This window comes from Phyllobates terribilis, unplaced genomic scaffold (assembly GCF_046119375.1).
Source record: "Phyllobates terribilis strain yellow unplaced genomic scaffold, ASM4611937v1 Scaffold_1__5_contigs__length_1240528914, whole genome shotgun sequence".
Taxonomy (NCBI): Eukaryota; Metazoa; Chordata; class Amphibia; order Anura; family Dendrobatidae; genus Phyllobates; species Phyllobates terribilis.
This window is the reverse complement of record NW_027362761.1, coordinates 430,224,629-430,240,997: the sequence shown is the minus strand read 5'-3', so window position 1 is coordinate 430,240,997 and position 16,369 is coordinate 430,224,629.

Here is a 16,369-nt window from a genome sequence, read left to right as displayed (position 1 = left end):
CCCCACAATAAATCTTCCCCTCCATTACATCTTCGGTGTCTTCACCTTTGGAATACAGAGCATTTACCACCAATGTGTGCTGGTGAGTTACGTCAGCAGCGTGATCACATGACCTGATCACGCTGCTGTCATCGCTCTGACCCGGTGGTCAGAACTTCAATTGTACTCGTGTCTGAAAGAAGCGAGTACAATTAAACACTGGGAGCCAGCACACTGCAGCTTCTCTGAGCCAGCTGTCAGCTTGACACTGCTCAGAGAACTACCAACTCCCAGTCTGTGGGGCGGCAGAATGCAGCCACTGGGGGAGACACCTCTGACAGTCGCATTAGGCTGCCCGACTGTGCCCCCGTGCCAGCTGTGCCCGGGGCACATGCCCCGCCTGCCCCCCCCCCCCGATAAGCCTCTGGCACTGGGTCCTGCCGGTCCTAAAGGATTTAGCTGCAGAGATTAATTCGCCCACTGTCAGAGGAATGTCCATGACAGCTGTGCCTGCAGTATCAAGATGGTTAGTGATACTTAACAGGAACTTATCAGCGACTTTACGGATTGGTAGTCTTGTGGGAGCAGAGATCACTGTAGAAGTCGCTGACGATCCTCATCACGTCCTCCTTTCCACATTGCATGTTTCTGCTCTCGTCTTACAGTCCATTCAGGAGCCATTCAGTCCATTCTTACCCTTCTCCAGGTTACAGGTTATCCACTTTGGAACGGAAGACGATTTGCTTGGACTCCTCTTCAAAGTGCCCTTTCAGGCTCTCCTTGGTCTCCTCCACCTCCTCTCTCACATGCCAGCCGCAGTGAAGAACGTTCTGCAGTGACCATAGCTCACGCTGCAGTCCTCTGAAGTTCCTCTTCTTCTCACACACATATTTGGCCTCAAAGAAACATCAAAACTCAAGTTTAACATACTCTCATCAGTCAAAATCGGTTTGGAAGCTCCCCTTGTAGTACCACCATGTAACGTAGGAGACTCTAAGTTTCTCCAGGGCTTCAGCCTGTGCCAGCAGAGAAAAATGCAGCTTCCAGGTACCGGGGCCACAGTGAAAACCATGGCCAAGGACACCTTGAACGTGAATGGCTCTGTGGTCAGAGAAGAAGCAGGGAACCATAGAGTAGAAAATGATGCACTCCAAACAGCATTAATATGCTATGAAAAAAACTTTTTACTGTATGCAATTTCTTTTAGTACAATTTCAATAACAATTTCATATTTTTTACATTTCCATATACAGATGAAATGTCCTTAATCCTTGTTTGGCAATTGGAAACATTTTCTTTTGGCACAAATGCCTCCAGTATGAGATCCAAACACTGGAGCAGCCAGTTCCAAATGCACTGACTTTGGCTTGGGGGAACGCCCCCTTTCTCAAACATCTCAAGATCAATGAACTTGAATGAACTATGTGTTACTTTGTAATATCTTATTGTGTTTGTACAAGTTGTATCTGAATTGTAAAGTGCTGCCAAATGTGTTGGCACTAAAGAGATAAAATTATTATTATTATTATCAATACTTCACAAAAGGGTTAATAATGTAACTGACGCGCCCCCTGGGCCAGTGCTGTAGGGGATACCCGGAGCCGGATCTCGATGGGGGTAGTAGTCCTTGTGGCGGTGACCCGGTCCGTGCCCAGGGTGTCAAACTAAGTGGCAGTCTATGGCAGTAGATGTTTAACTTGATTGTCGACTACGCCACCCGTTGAGTGCGGCTTTGAAGCCGCCGCTGCAGAGCAGTCCACTGAGGCCGGTGGTATATGTGCAGCAGTGATGGTATAACCCCCAACGGGAGGGGTATGGCCTCAGGGCAGCAGGTGTAGATGATGGGGGTTGTGATGATGCAGAAAGAAGATTCAGAGTCAGGAGATGCAGTTCAGGGTTTTTACTTACTGGTGTTCTTTTGGTCACTCTGGCCTTGAGTGATCACCCGAGCCGTGCTGCGTCCACCAGGTCCTGGACTCGGCCAACCCCCAGGCAATTCCGGAGCGTGGTCCTGAGCTCCTTTCTGACTTTCCCTTCCTCTGGCCGTTCCCACCAGGGATCCACTTTTGGCCGGCTCCCTCGGGTCTCTTGGTGGTCAAGCCTCCTCTGGGCTCCCTGACCCTATACTCGGTGTGCCTTTCTAGTGGATTTGGTGAGGGTCGTGGCAGATCCTAACCACGACCTCCGGTTCCTGGCTAAGGTTCGTTTTGGGCCTCCGCCAGCTTGGGATCCGGTACCCTTGTCCGCCAACCCTTCACCCTTCTGTCCTTATTCTGGGATCTTGGGGTTCCTTCTTGTTTCCTCTCTGGATCCTTCTCACTCCTCTCTCTCTCTCTGCAGGCTCTGCTCTGGAGCTGGGCCCAGCCGGAGCCACAGCTCCCTGTCAGCCCTCCTGGCTGAGCTCCTCTGCTCTGCTCCTCAGGCTAAAAAGACCCTGTCCTAAGATGGTGCCCACCTTATATACTCCCTCTATGTGTGAGCCCAGGTGACTAGCACCCAATGAGCTCCTAGCTTTACCCAGACTACTCCCCCTATCTGCCCCTACACTACTGGGATGTTCCACCCCCCTCCCACTCCAGCCAGGGACAGACGCTGTCGTACCTGCACATATACTGGTGGGAGTACCGTTGTTCTGTCCCCCGGAAATGGGATGTATGTAGTGCATGCAGCCTACTGAGCTCAGTTCCACACTCCATCCTTACCCGGGAGTGGAATACCACACCTCTGGCTTGAGGTGTAATACCCCTGTAGCAGCCGAATCCTCAGGGTGCTACATTCCCCCCTGGTAAATCACAGCACGTCCTCGGGCTGTAAAAGAGCAAAATATCCAAAAACATACAAAATTTTTGCAAAAACATCATAAACATATAAAACATTATATATATCATCAGCATAAAACTTTTCATAGTAAACATTCTTGTTCCTCCGGCCACGGTGCAACTTGTGACCGGGTAAAGTGCAACAGTCTCTTCAAGAAAAAACAGTTTCCTATAAAACCGGTAGGGGGCGCCTTAGAAAGCGCAACTATATACAAGGGAAGGTATGGCCGCTCTCAGTCCTCGGCCAGTGGGGAAAAGGGATGGCTGCTCACAGTCCTCAGCCTGTGGGGAGATGGGACACACTGGAACAGTTCACTGGTCCCAACGGGGACTATATTTTAACTAGCAGCAGTACTTATAACAGTTCTCATACCGTACTCTAATAACGGCGTCCTCCTGATGCTTCCTCCCTGTATTCTTCAGACCCGTCCGGGTCCTCTTGAGTGAACCCGATGAGGTCTCCTCCTGCGGGGTCCCACTCAAACTGCGCCTCCTCTAACGAGAGCGGGGTCATCTTGACGGGCGCCGGAGCCGGGATCAGGGGCTCATCCAGAGGTCTTTCTTTCCGGAGTCGGGGATGGTAGTACTCCGGTGGCCACACAAAGGGCTGCCCATCCGGGCAAGTGTGCTGGGCAAACAAGTCCTCACCCAGGTGCGGCACAGTGGAAGTTGAGGGCGCGGTGGTGGTAGCGGCGCCCAGGTTTACCAGGCCTTGCGACCAGGCTTGGGGCACCCTGAACGTAAAGGGCACCGTGAAGACAGCGGCGCCCGGGGTTACTTGGCCCAGCGACCAGGCCGGTGGCTCAGTGGAGGTAGAGGGCGGTGTTGGCACTGCGGCGCCCGGGGGTACTCGGCCTTGCGACCAGGCCGATGGCGCTTCCTGTTTGGTCGCACTCTGATTTGAGGCGCGTGACGTCACGGGGAGCGCGGCCGCGGCTTCTGTTTGAGGCCTAGTCGGGAGCGGTGACGGTGCAACGACGGGCACGGCAGGGGAAATTTCGGGCTCTGCGACGGGGAGCTGGGGCAGGCTCACGGCTTCTCGGCTCGGGGTAGTGACGTCCCCTTTACCTGCCTCCGTTTCTTTAGCTCCTTCCTCGGCGTCGTCTCCGGCCTTGATTCCTCCTGCGCCATCCTCAGAGGCGGTCTGACTCCTCGTCTCGGGTGGCGTGCTTCGCTGGCGGGTTCCAGCCTGCTGGGCCATCTCTCTGCTCCATGCGGCCAGTACGTCCCGCTGCACTCGGGCCATCCTCTGAGCCAAGCCCTCCAGTGCGGTCTGTGCACGCTCCCGGTCTCGGGGGAGCTGTGCCAGGATCTCCACCAGGCCTTCTGGGGTTGTCGCTTGCAACAGGCTCCTGACCACTGGGTCGGTGCTGCCTGACTCTCCCTCCATCTCCGGGTACGGCTCCTCCAGACTCCTCCAGGCTGCTCCCATCTTCTCTCTTTTGTTTTGTATACGCCCATACTGAGGGCGGTCCTGGGGTAACTTGGTGATTGTCAGTTCCAGGGGCAGTCCCCTCACACTGATGGACATCTCTAACATCACAGTCTCTGCTGGTGGGGGCGGTTTCCGCTTTTGGCGCCATTCCTTGACCTGGCCCACGATGGGAGGTGGCCTCTTGCCACCCTCCGGCACGCCCATAATGGCGTCCGCTCTGCCAGGGCGGGAAATCTTCTGAAATGGCGGGAATCGTCTCCCAGTGGCGGGAAACTCCGTGGATGGCGGGAATCTTCACCGATGGCGGGAAGAAGGCTGAAGATGGCGCCGGATGGCGGGAAAACTTCACGGATGGTAAGTTTTAAAAGTCTCTTTTTCAGGCACGCAGTACCCGGTGGTTGCGGGCACGTTATCCTGCCGACTACGCCAAAAGTTGACGCGCCCCCTGGGCCAGTGCTGTAGGGGATACCCGGAGCCGGATCTCGATGGGGGTAGTAGTCCTTGTGGCGGTGACCCGGTCCGTGCCCAGGGTGTCAAACTAAGTGGCAGTCTATGGCAGTAGATGTTTAACTTGATTGTCGACTACGCCACCCGTTGAGTGCGGCTTTGAAGCTGCCGCTGCAGAGCAGTCCACTGAGGCCGGTGGTATATGTGCAGCAGTGATGGTATAACCCCCAACGGGAGGGGTATGGCCTCAGGGCAGCAGGTGTAGATGATGGGGGTTGTGATGATGCAGAAAGAAGATTCAGAGTCAGGAGATGCAGTTCAGGGTTTTTACTTACTGGTGTTCTTTTGGTCACTCTGGCCTTGAGTGATCACCCGAGCCGTGCTGCGTCCACCAGGTCCTGGACTCGGCCAACCCCCAGGCAATTCCGGAGCGTGGTCCTGAGCTCCTTTCTGACTTTCCCTTCCTCTGGCCGTTCCCACCAGGGATCCACTTTTGGCCGGCTCCCTCGGGTCTCTTGGTGGTCAAGCCTCCTCTGGGCTCCCTGACCCTATACTCGGTGTGCCTTTCTAGTGGATTTGGTGAGGGTCGTGGCAGATCCTGACCACGACCTCCGGTTCCTGGCTAAGGTTCGTTTTGGGCCTCCGCCAGCTTGGGATCCGGTACCCTTGTCCGCCAACCCTTCACCCTTCTGTCCTTATTCTGGGATCTTGGGGTTCCTTCTTGTTTCCTCTCTGGATCCTTCTCACTCCTCTCTCTCTCTCTGCAGGCTCTGCTCTGGAGCTGGGCCCAGCCGGAGCCACAGCTCCCTGTCAGCCCTCCTGGCTGAGCTCCTCTGCTCTGCTCCTCAGGCTAAAAAGACCCTGTCCTAAGATGGTGCCCACCTTATATACTCCCTCTATGTGTGAGTCCAGGTGACTAGCACCCAATGAGCTCCTAGCTTTACCCAGACTACTCCCCCTATCTGCCCCTACACTACTGGGATGTTCCACCCCCCTCCCACTCCAGCCAGGGACAGACGCTGTCGTACCTGCACATATACTGGTGGGAGTACCGTTGTTCTGTCCCCCGGAAATGGGATGTATGTAGTGCATGCAGCCTACTGAGCTCAGTTCCACACTCCATCCTTACCCGGGAGTGGAATACCACACCTCTGGCTTGAGGTGTAATACCCCTGTAGCAGCCGAATCCTCAGGGTGCTACATAACACCTATTCAGGAATCTAAAGAATATTTAATGTCAGAGGATGAAACTTTCAGGTTTGTTAAGCTAACAGATATTCTTTCTATAAACGTAATAACACTCCATAATTAATATTTTTGTCAAAACACTGCTGCAGATCGGGTAGGTACTGCTACTACTGTACTGCTACTGTAGCTGATCACCTGACCCAGGTGATCAGCTACAGAAGTGTGGATATTATACAGAGCCCAACTCCTGTTGAAACTGGGGATTAGTGAAAACAACGACTTCCATTGAAAGAGCCTTCTGAATTGATTGTTACTACCATGCTGGTTCCCCTAGTATAGGTCTGTAGATTTTATTGTGTTTGCAATATTTGTGTTTCTTACAATATATTATTCTACGCTTTACATTGCCTATCATACTTATTTATTTATGTATTTTCATATATCTTATTTATCCTTGTGTTCATTGATATAATCTTTTAATCAATGGCATTAAATTACTTATCAGATTGGCACCTTTGTCTCAATCTTATATCGCTCACGATTCTGTGAGAGCTGCTCTGGATGATCTTCTGCTCACCTTCTCTACCCTGATTGATCTCCAGCACACATTATTTATTCTAATTGCTGGTCTTGTCTACTCAATGCTAAGGTGTCTCTTTTTCCTCTCCTCCTTTATTTTACCAATATACTTCATATGTTTTTTATTTGTACTTGTTTTGTTGCCTTTGTTGTAATATATTCATCGTATGTGACTGCATGTAAATTTTATTATATTTTGACCATTTTTAAAAGGCTTTAAGCCTGCATGAAATTTGATAATACCCCTCCCATCATCACAGTTTGACATCACATTTGCTCCTTTTTCTCTATTTAATGCTCCCTTTATGTTTGTTATGATATATGTTGCCCAGAGGAAGACATTAGGATGTTGCCGAAATGCGTATCCACTATTTACCTTTAATGTTCACAATAAAAGAAACATTTGGAAACATTTATGAATTTCTTAGAAGTAGTGATGATCGAGCATGCTCGTTGCTCGAGATTTATGAGCATGCTCGGGCGAGCACCTAATATCTTCAGCATGCTCGGGGGTTAAGTTTTCTTCGCTCCGTGAACATGATTTGCGACTGTTTGACAGCTTTAATACATGTGAGGAATGCCTGTTTTTCCAGCATTCCTCACATGTATTAAAGCTGTCAAACAGTCGCAAATCATGTTCACGGAGCGACGAAAACTTAACCCCCGAGCACGCTGAAGATAATAGGTGCTCGCCCGAGCATGCTCGTAAATCTCGAGCAACGAGTATGCTCGATCATCACTACTCAGAAGGATTTGTGGTTATTCCCTCCATTTTTTCACTGTTCCAATGGTGTCATAGGGTGGGTGACCCTCTGGGGCTTATATTGCTAACAAGTATTCTTTCACCGAATTTAGTAACCTCTCATCGCTCCATAATGGATATCTTTGTCAAAACACTGATGCTGATTAAGCAGGTATTGCTTCTGTACCCATGTTATCAGCTGCAGAACAGTGACTAATATACATATCTGGGTTACCGCTGAAACTGTGCGATCAATAAGAACATAATTTCTCATAGTTTAACCCATTATGTGCCGCAGTCAATAGTGACCATAGTATCTAGGTGGTTTGACAAAGGTAGACAGCCCAAGGGGCATTCCCTGACACGATTAGGGTATTGTCAATGTCCGGGGACCTAACCATGACACTCGTGGCTGCCATCTTGGACGTCCCATTAGGCAAAGTCAGGGTCTGGGACTAATAGGATGTCTGTCAGCATTATGCTGGCAACCACAATACACTGCAATATTTCATTATGTACAATGTATGTACAATAAACAAACTACGACCCGCATAATAATAGAGTGGATAGGGGGTCTCCACAACGAGTCAGACCCCGTCTCCACATAGCCTACTCAGAACTATATATAGAAGATAGGAGAACAATTGAGTAAAATGGCATAGAAAAACTTTATTAAATAAATAATGTATTAAAAATCAGTACATCACATCATAAATTTACCATAAAGTTAGGACATGCGGACAAATGGTCCCACATATTGCATATAAATGAGTCTCTGCGGAGGGTTCATCCCCAGGGGTCTCAATGTATGTACAATGTTTATAGCTTTAACCCAAATAATAGAGTTAACATGTAAATTATGCTGTATGGTGATCTATGTAATAAAACAACAAAAAATAATGCAAAATTGCTATTTCAACACAAAGGCCCAATTCATCATTTGCAGTTTTTTAAGTCTCTTTCCTCATTGGTTCTGTGGTATTAGCTGCCATTTTTGCTGCCAAATTTATCAAAATAACACACGCGATGCATGAATTTAGCACAAAGTCAAATATGGGCTTTCTTCCTCTCGCAAACGGTTTTTGTGACTTTTAGCGCCAAAAGTTATATATACGAAGCTTTGACTATTAATCTTGTCCCTAATGCCAAATTACATAAACCTCACCTATACAATTTGTCTGGGCCTGAACGGGCCACCATGAAAGAATATGTTAGGGAAAGTTTACGGAAGGGTCATATCCGTCCTTCCTCCTCCCCTGTAGCTGCCAGATTTTTCATTGCAAAAAAGAAAGATGGCAGCCTCAGTCCTTGACTCGATTTCCGAAAACTAAACAAAATCAATATTAAAAATACTTACCCACTTCCATTCATCCCCAACCTATAAAATCACCTTCTGGGGGCTAAGTGGTTTTCTAAACTTGATCTTAGAGGGGCTTACAATTGAATACGCTTCAGGAAGGATGATGAGTGGAAAACGGTGTTCTTACCTCTGAGGGTCTATTTGAAAACCTTGTCATGCCATTTGGGTTATCCAGTGCACCTGCTGTTTTTCAAAATTTTGTGAATGATATTTTCTCTGATTGCATTGGAAGATTTGTTGTGATTAACCTGGATGATATTCTAATTTTCTCGCCCAATTAGGAATCTCAACAGGAACATGTCCGTGTGGTATTAAAAAAGTTGAGGGAGAACTCTTTGTTTGCGAAATTAGAGAAATGAGTTTTTCTGTCCAGGAAGTCTATAATATAAAAACTCATATGCACCCATTTTATTCTCTTGGCGGTATTCAATGTTAGAGTGTGTAGGGAAACAGCCCCATGACAAGGCGAATAGTAGCAACCATGGGGTTATATTTATTATTGCTGTCTTTTCCTTAGACAAGACTGTTAAATTTATCATAACTGTTCATGATGTTTGATAAATCTGGTGAATTTTACATCAGTTTAAGTTTATACCACCTATAAGTTAGTTTAAAGGGAAACTGTCACGTGAAAAAAAAGTTTTTTAACCTGCAGATATGGGGCTGATCTATAGGTTAATAGAGATCTGAACCTGCCCGCCGCCTGCACTTAGACCCCCGCTTCCAGGAGGAAATTAACTTTATTCCTTCCAGTAATGTTCGGGTTTCTGTCACGGGGATGGCGTCTGAACAGTTTCAGTCACTGCTGTGTGAATAGAAGGTGGCGGCTGTAACTACAGCCCCCACACTGACTGACAGTCGGATCTAATGCCTAGCTGCCTGTCAGTCATTGCGTGGGGTGCAGTTTCAACTCCTGCTCTCAATACACAAAGTGGTGACTAAAACCGTTCCAGCGCCTCCCCCCGTGACTGAAACCTGAACATTGCCGGGAAGGATAAAGTTAATTTCTTCTCGGCAGCAGAACTCTAAGCGCAGGTGCCGGGCAAATCCAGAATGTTGTTAACCTACAGATTAACCCCACATCTGCAGGCTAATAGCACTTTTTCATGTGATAGGTTCCCTTTAATATGTTTCAGAAATTTGCATCATAATTGTGGGAATTTTTTGGTGCCTGGTGCTTCACATTAGGCTGTGCCTCCTTTCCACTAAGCCGTGCTTTTTTGGCGGACAAGGCACTGATGTGTCTAAAACACAAGTCATGAAAAAGAGTTGAAAATCCTGGTGCCTTAAGCTTGATAAGAGGATCCAGAATTGTTACTCATATTGGTGCAAGTATTTACAGTAGTAAAGGCTTAAGTCTTCAAGTTAAGAATGAGCATTTTATTTCCTTATTTTTGTGTTAGTGGCATTTTAATTAAAATGTAACATGCTTTAGACAAGGCATTTTTTTCAGGAGTTTTATTTGTTTGCACTGTATTTGGCATACAGTTTGTTGAAATAGATATTATATAGATGACAAGTTTATATGCTCACTTCAATCATGTGTAACTTTCAGGAGTCCCAGCTCTTCTGCAAATATTCATAAAGTGTTCAAACAACACAAAAGGGGAACAAAAGCAAGAAACTTACAGATTCTCCAAGATCCAGAATTGCCATTAACATGGCTACATAATATAAGCTCTGTCTGCCACCAGCTCGTATTAAACTAATTGCAAACAGATGTGTGCACTTGGAAGTTACTTTGATACAGTGCCACATGATTCAATTAACTTTAATTGTTGTTGATAATTGTGTAAAAGTGGCAGATAGTGTACAGAGGTAGAATGTGCAGAGATCTCACAGTCATCAGCCTTCAAGCTTTCTGTCCACCAGGGGCATTGCTAGGGTCCTAAAAGATCATGGGGCCAAGCCACAAAGTACATGTCTTCCCAAATACTGTAACCACCCCCTGCCACTTAAAAGAGAGTCAATGTATACTGTAAGGTGGCGATGTTCACACCGTGCAGTAACTGAGGCAGTGACCCAATCTTCCTCAACGCTGAGCGAACCTTGTCCCGGGCCTCTCGACATTCCGGGGCTGTTATGATCTGGAACATGAACTAAGGAAAGATAAGGGAAAAACTGTCCCTACAGTAAAACTAAGCTGAATCCCTACGATGTAGCGGGCTACCTGTTCCTAGCGAACAGATCCGCCTTAGTCCTCGGCTAGTCTGAACGAAGACCTATAGCATAAGGGGAGGGGTCCCTAAAAGAACTAAGTACTGGGACAAAAATGGGACACCTCGAGTCCTAAACAGAGAAGTTGTTGCAGAACACAAAAAGACAAACAGACAAAAAAGTACTAGAGGTCCCAGAAGGACCAAACGAACTGACAGAGAAAGGCACAGAAGCACCTGGCTAGAGAAACAGTCAAACACTGAAGTCCAGCACAGCCAAAAGGGCGGAGCTGGAATATAAAGGCAGATGGTCACGTGACCGCAAAACACAAGATGGAAAAAACAAACAGGAGGGTTCTAACAGGGGCAGGTGCCGTCGGCATCTCCCGCAGGGCTGTGAGCTGCTGCATGATCAGCTCATTGGTTTGCTGTCGCTGCCGCTGCGTGTGGACCAATTGCCTTAACAGATCCTCCATTTTGTCCACAGGTTTGGGCTGAAAGGTGGCAGGCCGGATTGTGGTCATGCAGCTGCTGGTGAGGTATGCCTCAGTCACATTGCCCGCATTCTCCATCAAGCGGTAAGGCGGCGGTGTTCACACCATGCAGTAACTGAGGCAGTGACCCAAGCAAGTCCAACATAAACAGCTTTTATTCATCAACTTACGGGTAAACAGAAAGTCCTCCGGTTTGCAGCTGGGTTAACATAAGTCCATAACAACGGTTGCCGTGGGCAACGGCCACGCCGCTCAGAGCCTGACAGGTGCAGAGCCTTCCCAGGCGTAGATTCAGCTACACACAGGCCCGCCAAGCTTTCCTGCTATGTTACTAGCAGGTCCCATCACTGAACAACACTAATCCTTAATGCAGGGTTTTAAAGGACCTGTGGCAAGAGCCACTTGAAAACCCGGGTTGGAGGGAGGAGGCCGCCCCACTGCCTTCCTGTAACCTCCTCCAAGAAATGAAGGCCATGCCGGGTTTTACTAATCTGCCTTAGCCAGATAGCCTGACCAGGTCAATGCTCACCTTCATTCCTGTATTGCAGCCGCAGCTGTGTCTGTGACTGCAATGCACTCCAATGGATTTAATAGGTCTCTGTACACATTGTGGGGGATATATAACGTCCCTCGTATACGATCCAAGTCACTGCCTGACATATCCCCCCCTTTGTTCAAACTTGTGGGGTTGAATATTTGTCACCATACAGGGTACCCTGGACAGGGCATCCGCGTTTGCCTGCGACTTCCCAGGGTGATGTTCCACAGAGAAACTGAAATTTTGCAGTGACAGGAACCACCTGGTGACCGGCGCATTCCTCTCCTTGGCATTTCTCATCCATACCAAGGGTGAGTGGTCCGTCGTCAAGCGGAACTGACGCCCGAGTAAATAATAACGTAGCGATCCCAAGGCCCACTTAATAGGCAAACACTCCTCCTCTATCACGCTATAGTTTTTCTCTGCCGGGGAAAGCTTTCTACTCAAGTAGGTGACCGGATGCTCTTCACCATTCACTTTTTGTGACAATATCGCCCCGAGGCCTACCTCCGAGGCATCTGTATGTACAATGAAGGTTTCCTTTCCAGGGCCAATTTCATGGACTGAAAGGCTTCTTCTGCCTGGGGGTTCCACCGAACCATTACCGATTTTTTCCCTTTCAAGAGATCGGTCAGGGCCGCCGTTCTCCCAGAAAAATTTGGTATAAACCGGTGATAATACCCAAGGATGCTAAGGAACGCCCTCATCTGTTTTGTACTTAATGGCTTAGGCCAGTTTTTAATGGCCTCAACTTTATTGATTTGGGGCTTGATAACTCCTCGGCCAATCACATACCCCAAATATCGGGCTTCCTCTAGCCCTATCGCACATTTTTGGGGGTTTGCCGTCAACCCTGTGGCTCTGAGAGAATCCAGTACCACTTGTACCTGGGATAGGTGCGTATGCCAGTCGTGCTAAAGATGATAATATCATCTAGATATGCGGACGCGTACTCCTGATGAGGCTTGAGCACTATGTCCATCAGCCTCTGGAATGTAGCCGGGGCCCCATGTAACCCAAAAGGTAAGACCACATAGTGATATAGACCTTCCGGAGTTATGAAGGCGGTCTTTTCTTTCACCGATTCCATGAGAGGTACCTGCCAGTAACCCTTGGTGAGATCGAGCGTGGTAAAGTACTGGGCCTGCCTCAGTCTCTCAATCAGCTCATCCACCCTGGGCATCTAACAGATGTTCACAATGGACATGACTGCCACGATCCGGTCCTGCATACTAGCCACGTGTTCAATTATACTCCTATGTGGACTCGGCTCTTGTTCCCACGTCTCTTTGGCTACGTCCAACAGACCCCTAGGATGTCTGCCGTACAATAAGTCAAAGGGAGAGAACCCTGTGGAAGCCTGGGGTACCTCACGGACGGCGAACATCAAACAGGGTAGCAACATGTCCCAATCCCTTCCGTTCTTAGAAACCACCTTTTTTAACATGGACTTGAAAGTTTTATTGAACCGTTCTATTAGCCTGTCGGTCTGAGGGTGGTACACCGAGGTGCGCAATTGTTTTATTCTCAGCAGTTTGCACAGTTCCCTTGTCACCTTGGACATAAAAGGGGTCCCTTGATCCGTCAGGATCTCCTTAGGTAGCCCAAGGTGACAGAACATGGCAAACAGCTCCCGTGCAATCAGTTTCGCTGAGGTGTGGTGTAGCAGTATAGCCTCCGGGTACCGGGTGGCATAGTCGATGACCACAAGTATATGTTGATGGCCACGAGCGGATTTTACAATGGGCCCTACCAAGTCCATTGCAATTCGTTCAAAAGGTACCTCTATCACTGGCAGAGGTACCAATGGGCTAAGGAAGCTTACGGTGGGTGTGGTTAGTTGACATTCGGGACAGGATTCGCAGTACTTTTGGACCTCCGCGTTAATCCCTGGCCAAAAGAACCGCTGCAAGATACGCTCTTGCGTCTTTTTAACCCTTAAGTGTCCACCCAGCAGGTGTGTGTGTGCCATCTCCAGAACCGCCCGACGGTACGACTGAGGTACCACTAACTGTTCCACGACCTCGTCCCTGATTTGGTCTACCTAATAGAGCAACTCACCGTTGACCACCATGCGTGGAAACACAGTATCTGCACCAGGCTGTTGAGCTACGCCATTTACCTCTAACACCCTTTCCCGCACCCGAGTCAGGGTGGGATCCTGTAGCTGAGCTGTCACAAATGTGTCCTGGGACACTTCCAGCTCGGGGATCGATGGGGTCTCCTCGACCTCTCCTGCCAGCACCTCTAGGGGAAACCTATCGGGGTCACACTCTGTCCCTAGGTTGGACACCCCTACGGCAGGTACCCCTGACTCGGGTTCTTCGGGTACAGCGCCTGTAATAAATTTTACTGGGGGAGAGTGGATTTTGTTTTTCCACAGAGTTCAGAACTGGGGCAAGTCTCTTCCCAACATAGTCCCATAGGGAAGAGTTTTTACCACCCCCACCACATGTTTTATGTCTCCACATGGTGTGGACAAAACTACCTCCGCGGATGGGTACTCTCAGAGGTCCCCATGGATACACACAACCCTGACTGTCCGTCCACTGGGGTTGTCTCCTGCCACCAGCGACCCATGTACCAAAGTCACTGGGCTCCCCGAATCTAGGAGGGCCTCCATGGGGTACCCATTAACCAGTACCTAGCACAGTTGGGGTTTACTGTCCGGGGGGTCGGCGCTCGCCGTGCAGACGGTCTGGGCATACATTGAGACCCGACAGTCATACCTGCAGTCCATGGGCTCTGTAGTGAGGGGGCAGTTAGCAGCCACATGTCCCGGCCCCTGACACTGCCAGCACCTAATGGTGGAGGCACGGTTAGTTCTTGTGACCGTTTGGGAGGGAACCGGTCTCCTGCCATTCTCACTCCGGGGTACCCCTTCATCATGGGTATGGTGCCGACTGTCCTTAGCAGAGGGACGCGACCCCTTTCCTGGTTCCTGGGTTGGCAAGGATCGGCGTGACAGCCGCAAGGGGGCAGAGTCCCGTAAAAAGTCCTGAGTGGCCTAGTAGCGCTCGATCAGGCTGACCACCTGGTCGAGTGTGTTGGGGTCCCCTTGCATAGTTTTTAAGGTTGAAGGAAGACTAAGTCCATCTAGTTCAACCCATAGCCTAACATGTTGATCCAGAGGAATGCAAAAAAAACCCATGTGGCAAACACTAAGCTCCACATTGGGGAAAAAAATTCCTTCCCGACTCCATACAACAATCAGACAAGTTCCCTGGATCAACGCCCTATCAAGGAATCTAGTATTTATAACCTGTAATGTTATACTTTTCAAGAAAGGCATCCATGCCCTTCTTAAATTTTAACAGTGAATCACTCATTATAACATCATGCGGCAGAGAGTTCCATAGTCTCACTGCTCTTACAGTAAAGAATCCCCGTCTGTGATTATGTTTAAACCTTCTTTCCTCCAGACGTAGAAGATGCCCCCTTGTCCCCGTCTCAGGCATCAGAGTAAAAAGATCAGTAGAAAGGTCTTTGTACTGTCCCCTCATATACTTGTACATAGTAATAAGATCACCCCTAAGCCTTCTTTTTTCCACAGTAAATAACCCCAAGTGTAATAACCTGTCTTGGTATTGCAGACCCCCCCAGTCCTTTAATAACCTTGGTCGCTCTTCTCTGCACCCGCTCTAGTTCAGCTATGTCTTTCTTATACACGAGAGACCAGAACTGTACACAGTATTCTAAGTGTGGTCGCACTAATGACTTGTATAGAGGTAAAATTATGTTCTCCTCATGAGCATCTATGCCTCTTTTAATGCATCCCATTATTTTATTTGCCTTTGCAGCAGCTGCCTGACACTGGCCACTAAACGTGAGCTTGTCGTCCACCAATACACCCAGGTCTTTTTCAGTTACAGTTTTGCTCAGTGTTTTACAATTAAGCATATAATTATACATTTTATTTCCTCTGCCCAAGTGCATTACCTTACATTTATCCCCATTAAAGCTCATTTGCCATTTATCAGCCCAAGCTTCTAGTTTACATAGATCCTCCTGTAATATAAAATTGTGCTCCTCTGTATTGATTACCCTGCAGAGTTTAGTGTCATCTGCAAATATTGAAATATTACTCTGTATGCCCCCTACAAGGTCATTAATAAATATGTTAAAAAGAAGGGGGCCCAATACTGACCCCTGTTGCACCCCACTGTTAACTGAGACCCAGTCTGAGTGTTTTCCATTAATAACCACCCTTTGTTTCCTATCACTGAGCCAATTCTTAACCCACATACATATATTTTCCCCTATCCCCATTGTTCTCATTTTATGTATCAACCTTTTGTGTGGAACCATAACAAAAGCTTTTGAAAAGTCCATATACACAACATCCACTGCATTTCCTTGGTCCAGTCCAGAACTTGCCTCCTCATAAAAACTGATCAGATTAGTTTGACAGGAACGGTCCCTCGTAAACCCATGTTGATATTGGGTCATGAGGTTATTCTTATTCAGATACACTATTATAGCATCTCTTAGGAAACCCTCCAGGATTTTACCCACAGTAGAGGTTAAGCTTACCGGCCTATAATTTCCAAGTTCAGTTTTTGTCCCCTTTTTGAATATTGGCACCACATTTGCTAAATGCCAGTCCTGTGGTACAGACCCTGTTATTATGGA